The sequence below is a fragment of the Leptinotarsa decemlineata genome, unplaced genomic scaffold (genome assembly GCF_025532065.1).
Source record: "Leptinotarsa decemlineata unplaced genomic scaffold, Ldec_3_MD MMD2_tig00001719_RagTag_RagTag, whole genome shotgun sequence".
NCBI lineage: Eukaryota > Metazoa > Arthropoda > Insecta > Coleoptera > Chrysomelidae > Leptinotarsa > Leptinotarsa decemlineata.
This window is the reverse complement of record NW_027412569.1, coordinates 6,791,269-6,797,115: the sequence shown is the minus strand read 5'-3', so window position 1 is coordinate 6,797,115 and position 5,847 is coordinate 6,791,269. Positions and strand designations below refer to the sequence as shown.

The 5,847-nt window shown below is 33.9% G+C and overlaps 1 long non-coding RNA gene across 1 annotated transcript; it reads left to right on the top strand.

Annotated features, from left to right (window-relative positions):
- Positions 1-3,497: 3,497 nt before the first annotated feature.
- On the top strand, positions 3,498-4,564 carry LOC141482636 (uncharacterized). Its single transcript, XR_012465629.1, has 2 exons — positions 3,498-3,838; positions 4,181-4,564. It is a non-coding gene; the product is annotated as an uncharacterized lncRNA (long non-coding RNA).
- The last annotated feature ends 1,283 nt before the right edge of the window (positions 4,565-5,847 follow it).

Sequence of the window (5,847 nt, the reverse complement as noted above, 5' to 3'; positions counted from 1 at the left end):
TCGTAAGATATTGAAGTTAACTGCGAATGTTGGGTATTTACAGCGTTAGTTTTGTCGGGACCGAAATTGACTCATTCATTATACTTGACAGCATTTTTATTTTTGATTTCCATAGAATGTAATTGTCATTATCATATTGAAAATAGGAAAATATACTTAGATTTGGGAAATAATTAATATTTCATGTAAAGAGGTGCATGTGTGTGTAAGAGCGAGAGGCGCGTGTGACGTAATCGATGCACAAATTTACGTGGCTTTGCGTATATTGAGAGATTCATTATAATAATTTATCATACAGAATTTTTCATGTCCTGTTATCAGTAACCGCACAAAAATAGGCGCTCGATTCATCGATACAAAAGTATATGGAAAAAACAAAAGTTATAGAACACAGAGAGTCATCTATGAGTCACTAGCTGAACTATCTATTGGTTGAAGAAGGACACTGTAAACACTAGACTCATAAGACTGCATCTGTCAAATGTCAATACATGCCAGCATGGCAGGTTCGGCGTTGCCAGTTGTACAATGAATCATTGTTTATGGAGTAATGTAGCGTTGCCGTTTTGGAATTGATCGTGAACTACTCGACGAAAATTGGAAGCGCGAAAGTGATATATTAATAATAATGAATCAGATTTAAGAAAAAACATTACAGATTAATGAGGCTGTATCGTTTCAAAGTGTGATCCCTCAATGTTACAAGGTATCTCAAAATACATCATTGAAAAAAAAAATGGCGTCGAAGTGTACAGGGTGCGTCAAAATACATCATTTAAGAAAAAACATAACAGTTCCACGAGGCTGTAAGTTTTCAACGTGCGATCCCTCAATGTGTACAAGGTATCTCAAAATACATCATTGAAAAACAAATATGACGTCGAAGTGTACAGGGTGCGTCAAAATATATCATTTAAGGAAAAAAACATGTCGATTTGAAATATGATATTGATGTGTATACAGGGCGTTTCAAAATACATCATTTAAGAAAAAAACATGTCGATTCAACAGAAGTCTAGCGTTCCAACATGTCGGAAGTCTCGTATCTTTGTTAACCAAGTTAGGAGAAAGAGGAGATCCAAAAGTGTCGAGAGGTTAAGCTTTGTGGACTCAACGTGAGGGCAATGGGAGAGCAAAGTATTCGACAATGACATTTCAAAATACGTGGTTTTCCGTGCGTTTTCGATCGTTTTTTCGTGCGTTTACGATCGTTTTTCGTGCGTTTACGATCGTTTTTCGTGCGTTTTCGATCGTTTTTCGTGCGTTTTCGACCGTTTTCCGTGCGTTCATTCGTTATCGTTTCATCGTTATTGTCGTAACGGTTTTTCGTGTTTCAATATGACAGTCATTTATCATTTAACGCGTTTCGCTAACCAAGTTAGCATCATTAGGAAATGACTAAAGTCCATGCTTTGTCATATGAAGATTCATTTTGCGAATTTTCAGACTCTTGAACGGAACCTTGTGGAACACCCAACCTAACTTCTGTTACAGAGTAGTGTCGGTCAGCCAATCAGAATGGAGAAATCAAATATCGCTCGATTGATTGTGCTAGATGAAATTGAACTGGAGAATGAGGGTCGAATAATAATAATAATAGTGATAAAACATCAAAAGCTTGAAAGTGACGTAGTCAGCGTGGCGTGTGTGACGATTTGTGGAAATGAATGAGTTATTACAAAAAATAATAGCACAACTGTCAGAAGGGCACTGAGTTGTATATTCACTAATAATGATCGGATCGTCGCACACAGTACGTCAAATGAAAGGATAAGAAATGGAGGAAGAATTGCAAATTCAACAAACTTGTAATTAAAAAATGTTGGGTTATGAACAACTATAAGTTTATTCCAATTGCAGAAGCTTGATTCAAAACGCAGAATTTATTGACAAAGAAAATGAAAAAATCATTGGATACTGAAACATATGATATATTTGGATTCCTTAGGGTGAGAAGATTTCGAATCCATCAAAAAACGACCACTTCCGGTTTCCACTTCCGGTCCTCCGATTTCGATGATTTCGACATCAATGGATTCGTTTAGATGTCATGAAACATAATTAATCATTTGTCGAAGCCAAAAGGGCCTTATAACCTATTTTCATTATACTAGCAGCAACAGACCGATGTGGGTACTCATTTCAAATGATGTCATTTTTAGATTATGAAAAGTATAATATCGAGCATCTAATGTGAAATAGCATAGAAAAAATTGCACATTTGGAAAAAAACATTGAACATATTTGAAATTAAAAGTTGTTGGGTTATGAACAACTACGAGTGTAATGTAATTGCAAAAGTTTGATTCAAAACACATAATTTGTTGACAAAAAAAATGAAATAATCATCGTATACTGAAACATATGTTATTTTTGGATTCCTTAGGATGAGAAGGTTTCGAATCCGTCAAAAACAGGTCACTTCCGGTTTTTACTTCCGGTCGTCCGATTCCGATGATTTTGATATCAATGGATTCGTTTAGATGTCAAAAAACATAGTAAATCATTTTACGAAGCCAAACGGACCTCATAACCTATTTTCGCTATACTAGTCGCAACAGGTCGGTGTGGGTACTCATTTCAAATGATTTAATGTGTAGACTATGAAAAATATAATATCGAGCGCCTAATGTGAAACAGCATAGGAAGAACTGCAAAGAGAATCATTGAAAAAACTTTGTATCGTTACGTACATCATGTCAAATGAAAGAAGAAAAATTGCAGAATTCATCTATAAAGAAAAAACAAATATGGTGCAACATGTCAGAAGGGCACTAACCCACATCTTTAATAATGATAACTGAATCTCAACGTGCAGCACATCAAATGAAAGGGAAACGAATGCAGAATTCATCAACAGAGAAAAAAAACGGAGACGATGCCAAGAGGGCACGAAGTTGTATCTTCACTAATAATAGTCGCATCATCACATGTAGTACTTCAAATAAAATGGGGAAAAAAAGCAGAATTCATGTGTTTGTTGCGCTATTCAAATCCAAGGTGACATGGATCAATGTCAACGCTGAATATGCATCTAACAAAGACTCTTTGATTTTCTTTTGTTCCATTTCAGAATATGTCATCACTAATTTTTATATTCAAACCCAAAGTGACATTGATCACTGTCAATGTCGAATCTACATCCGGAGATACGCAGTTCCCAAAGCGACGAAACAAAGGCTCTTTGTTTCATTTTAAAATATGTCATCACTCATTTTACTATAAATACGTCATGCATGGCGAAATGAGTTAGTTGCATCCATTGAAAGTGATACCAGTGACAAGTGCACCGATTCTATTTGAAAGTAAGTGTTTTAGGTTTGACTTTTTCCTCAGATGAATCATTCAAATGTAATTCAATTGAAAATTGGTGAGAATTGTTGAATCATTTGATTTCCAAAATTTTTCTCGATATATATATATATATATGTGGATGATTTCAGTCAAATGTTTTACATATCGTGGTTTGTTTGAGATAGTATTCGCATATATTGTGAATCAAAACATAAAGCTTTCATTGTTTATTTTTCACAGATGGATTTACAAAAGTTGAATGCAAGTTCGATCGTGAAGAGAAAGCCAAGTATCAAAGTAGCAGATTTGCCTGTGGAGATGCCGCAGAGGATATTCACTGCCAAAAACGTGAAAGGAAAATTTGGTGAGGCGGTCTTGTTAGATTTGGGAGATAAAGTATCATTTCTGCCCCACCGAGTGACGGAGGCGTATCGTCCTCACTTAGAAGAATGTTCATCAGGAAAATACGCTATTGTGTTCAAAGGGTTGATGGACATTGGGAAACCGAATCTTGTCGTTTCATTTGAGATTGTACAAAATTAAGGTTAGTACTGTTTCCAATTTTTTCTTTGTTTTATAGGCAAAGAGTTTTTGGGTGTATACAATATTTTTCATTCGGGTCAAAAATTCTCACTCACAGATATGATCCGCATAAAGTAGTGTTTTCATACAATATATTTCCTTCACTTAGTACGTGCAGAATATGTGTTTTAAATTCTTTATTTTGAAAGACACTTGATTTTTTATTTTCATTATAAGTGTAGCAATTACTTCATGAAAGACATTACCCTCTCTGTTGCCAAAAAATTTTTTTTAGTGTATGTTTTATTGAAAAATCGAATTTATTTCAGTGTATTTTTTTATTGAAAAATCGAATTTATTTCAGAATAATACATCAACGTGTGCAGTATCAGTCAGAGTCATCTCAACAACAACATTCAAAACCGTCATAGCAACCTTTCCAGAACGAGATTCAAATCTCAGCAGTTTCCATTTTTTTCAGTCTATAGTTGCACATTATGAGGCTAGAATTTGTCGATATTCAGTGATTTGTTGGACAAACTGCGTCTATTCAATATATACACAATCGTAATGAATTTGGAAGACTTTGAATATTCATCGTGGTGTGTTCCAAAATTCAAGAAAAACACGCCGTTCTGTATGGGTCATTTCAAAGGAAATTTGTTCAGCTGCAGTCTCAATAACGTTGATATTTTATATAAATGGCTTTATAATATACTACCAAAATAAATAAAATACATATCACACACATCTTTTTTTGAAAATGAAAACTTATCTTATACAGGGAAAGTTGTCAAAAATATGCAATAACAAAAAATTATATACCAGATTTTATAGAGATGAAGAAACATCATATTGAAAGATACTGAGTTGACAAAAACAGGACATTTTAGAAATAAAGGAAATAAGTTTGTCTGTCATTTTAAATTCTGATTCGTTGGGTCGATATAACGAAAAGTGGCATTTTATATCTTGAATTTTATTCAGGACATTATTATAGATGATTGACATTTGTCATTAAATTTCAAGTGTGATATTTGGAAATTCATTTCGTATTGTAGTTTTTTCGAAATTCCCATTCAAAATAGCATCCTTTGATATAGATACCACCGGACGAATCTATTATGTGTAGATAACCTGAGTTTCAATTGTTCGGAGTTCTGAGTTCTTGTACATATAAACATAACAAAGTAACGATACAGACAAATATAAAAATCGTCATAAAATAATTCAAATCCATTCAAGTGAATACATGAATTGAAAGATATTTCAACCTCAACTTCGATATTCCGAAACAAAAACACACAGTATTCACAATTCCATCTTTCGTTATTCCAAGTTCATAGTCATCAAAATTGATACGATTATAATATAATAGGAATATAAAACCATCTTCAAATACAGTGGCATGAATGCACATCAAGCATTTTGTCGTAGTAAGGTGACCGGGGCAAAGTTACAACTTCAGCATAATATGAATGTTTATAAATATTAGGGAAGGTCAAGATCATCAACAGGTATTAAGAAATTCATTCGGTGTCCAAAGCTTTCGGAATACAATGCAAATAATTTTCTTTATGAGTATTCGTTCGATATTAAATATTATTACCTCAAAATATATCGAAATCATAACACGTTTGCGATTCATTTTTTCAGTTACATTTGAAAAGTGAGTTTCAGTTTGCAGAAATAATAGCCCACACATGTTGGAAATTTTGCCATAGTGTGGTGAAAATCGTATTGAAAATTCTACGAAATATAAGCGCATACATACAGAGTGAATCAATATTTGAAATATGTCGTTTGGAACCCCCCATAACCCTTCTCTATCGAATTTTGGTAGAAATAATGCTGAGTCGTATTGTAGAGTTAACGTTCGAAATTGGGGAAAGTGAAGTATTCAACAGTTTTGCGTGCGACGGTTTTGCGTGCGTTTTCGAACAGTTTACGTGCATTTATTCGTCATCGTTTCGTCGTTATTGTCGTTTTTTTTTCCTATTTCAATATGACAGTCATTTAACACTTAACGCG